General features: G+C 41.6%; 1 non-coding gene across 1 annotated transcript; it reads right to left on the bottom strand.

Annotated features, from left to right (window-relative positions):
• Positions 1–39: 39 nt before the first annotated feature.
• LOC111742499 lies at positions 40–158 on the bottom strand. The gene has a single exon (XR_002781357.1). It is a non-coding gene; the product is annotated as a 5S ribosomal RNA (ribosomal RNA).
• Positions 159–2,983: the final 2,825 nt, after the last annotated feature.

The following is a 2,983-nucleotide window of genomic DNA, read 5'->3' as shown; positions in this document are numbered from 1 at the left end:
AAGGACGTCAGCTTACAATCCCTTATTTTTTATATTTTATGCCTACAGCACCTGGTCTTCCTAGGTGGTCTCCCATCCAAGTACTAACCAGGCCCGGCCCTGCTTAGCTTCCGAGATCAGACAGGATCGGGCTTGTTCAGGGTGGCATGGCCATAGACTTAGCACATTTCTTGAGCACTCACCGTGTACCGAGCACTGAGCCCAAAGTGCCGTACAGTCCATCTTACTGACCCCCCACAGCACCCCTATGAGTCTCTTCACATATCGTCCAACGGAGTGGGACTCGGGACCGAAGCAATTTTCTCACAACCAGTAAGTGGCAAAGGTGAGATTCAAACGCAGGACAATTTGAATAAAATTTTTTTTAATTAAAAATTTTAAAAAGGCAAAACTATCTCATTTAGAACAGGAGAGGTAAGCCTGGACAGGAGCACATTAAATGGATATGTTATTTGAGGAAGGTTTTTTTTTTAAATTCCAATATTCCAGCAGTTTATTCTATGCATATTTTTAATCCCAAGGTAGAAAGGAATTAGGTGCCATAGATATATACATATATACTGTGGATATCTTCACAGCAACCCCATGGGTTGTGTTCTATTATTATCCTCATTTTTCAGATGAGGAAACCGAAACTCAGAAAGGCTAACTTGCCCGTGGTCACATAGCTACGAAGTGGTAGCCCTGGGGTTCCATGTTCCATACCCGTATTTCCTACCGCCTCGAAAATAAATGGTGGAGGGAACAGATGGAATGAGGCCGACCACACTCTTTGCAGAATATATTGCTTCCTGACAGCACAGGAGAATGCTGATTGGCTAAAACCATATTTAGTCCTATGTGCAAATCTGAGATGGTAGAGGCAGCCTGCCTCCTAGGCTTTGGTTGGCTAAATTATAAAGGAGTACTTGAGCAAGGAAAAAAAAATAACTAACTTTTTTAGTGTATCGGTACTTGGTTGTTTTATATATATGACATACATATGTATTTTTTAAGAAAACTATTTCAGGGACAAATAGCATTATGGGTTCATGAGCACTGTGGAGAGTGGCATTAAATGAGATATGACTTTTTGCCAAGATTTTGGCTTTTTACGCACTTAATCAAAAAATGTTAAAACCACGTGGACTCTTCTTGCCACGCCCCATCCTCTGACGTGGACTTGCTGGCAGCAGTGATTGTGCAAATGCTGCTTACACACCGGGTCTTAAGACAAGGCCCAGTCATTGATGTGTCTTGGCTTAGTGGAGTATAGTCAGTGTCTGATACTTTCCAGGATTTAATAGAATTGCTGTCAAAGAGAAAACAGAATGACCTGTAGCACGAGAAAGAAACAAATCAAGCATATAGTCACCAAAGAGACTAGTGACCAAAATATCTGTAATGTTATATTGTGAATTAGCCCCTAACTTTCAAAACTTCATTAAAAAAATAAATGTGATGAAATCCCTCTACCTTTAGTGCTTTTTTGATGAAAGACTAGTTAAGTATATTGGCATGACAACAGCTACTAGAATAATTTTGTGTTTCTACCCAACCATTCAGCAGGAAATCTGTTCTACCATGTTTTGGGGTTGACCCCACATGACCCCTCTTCCAGAAACAAGGGCAGCTTTGTGGTTGAGCTCTAGTGAGCACAGGGGTAGGAGAGGTCAGCTTTTCTTCCTCTATTTTCCACTTGCTATGTACAGCCCCCCTCCCCCATCGAACTGCATCTGGCCTTCAGAATCATGTGCCTGTTGGAAGGTGCGAGGCAGGAGGGGGACTAACCCGAGGGGACTAACCTTAGAGCACGTCGTCTCGCCACACCTCAGGCTGAGTAATTCGGGAAGAAGGTCAGCCCTAAACACTGCAACTGGAAACAAAGTCTTGTTTTAGAAAAACAGATCTGACATTGTCACTCCCCCACTGAAAACCCTTCTGTGGCTCCACATAGCTCTTGGGGAAAGTTCCAACTGTGTAAGGTGGCCACGTGGTGACTGCCGGGTCTGGTGACTGCTCATCTTGTTAGCCTCATTTCAAGTCACCTCCGAACTTTTTTTTTTTTTTAAATTGAATTGTAAAATTTATATAGAAGCTCATGCATGTGATTTAAAAGAGTCAAATGACAGCATAAGGCTTATAATTAAAAGCAAAACAAAACAAAACACAATGGTCCCTGCTACATCCTCAGTTTTCTCCTCCCATGAGACAACTTTTAACTCTCTAGCAATCTCTTCTATTCACCTTTGCGCTGTATTTCAAAACAACTGTTTTATGGTGCTAGTTCCGCATTTTCAAAGAAAAATATATTGACTTTCTAGTAAGAAAAATGAGGGTTTCGTTCTCTTACATCACACTAAACTTCCCCTTTTCTTCCCATCCTTCCAATAAAGTTCATCACAATTTTTGCCAATTGAATATTCAATATTTACGTAATTAGGACCATATAAATATTGGCCACAGCTGAGCCATGCCGTGCACTATTAATACACCCTTTTTTTGTACAACTTTTGTTTTTCCCAGAGTTAAAAATTGCTTTGTTTTTTTCATTCGCCCCGTTTCTGTGACTCTTTCACCACTTCAACCTCGAACTTGCCAATGAACTCTAAAACTCCTCCCGATGTGGCCAAACTCATCGAGGAATCTGTCATTGCTTACACACGCACACACACACGCACGTGCACGCACACACGCGCACGCACACACACGCGCACATGCACACACGAGACAGCCCTCCTGTGGCCTTCCATATTCCTGCCATAATCCAGGGTGATTTTTCTCAAGACCCGCTGGTATATAACTTGTCATCCTGACACATTTCCTTCTTACCGTTTCAGGTTTTCTTTTTGTCTTTCTGTTAGATCTCATTTCCTGCATCCCATGCTTTTTTCTTTCTTGGTTTTCTCCCTCATTTAGCTATAGCATCCTGAGAAGGAATGCAGAGCAGCTAATATTTTTTTAAAAATCTCGCATGTCTGAAAATGTGTTTATTCTTCTTTCA

Source organism: Pteropus vampyrus, unplaced genomic scaffold (assembly GCF_000151845.1).
Source record: "Pteropus vampyrus isolate Shadow unplaced genomic scaffold, Pvam_2.0 Scaffold95, whole genome shotgun sequence".
In the NCBI taxonomy this organism is placed as follows: domain Eukaryota; kingdom Metazoa; phylum Chordata; class Mammalia; order Chiroptera; family Pteropodidae; genus Pteropus; species Pteropus vampyrus.
The sequence above is the reverse complement of the archived record's forward strand: the minus strand, read 5'-3'. Positions and strand labels throughout refer to the sequence as shown.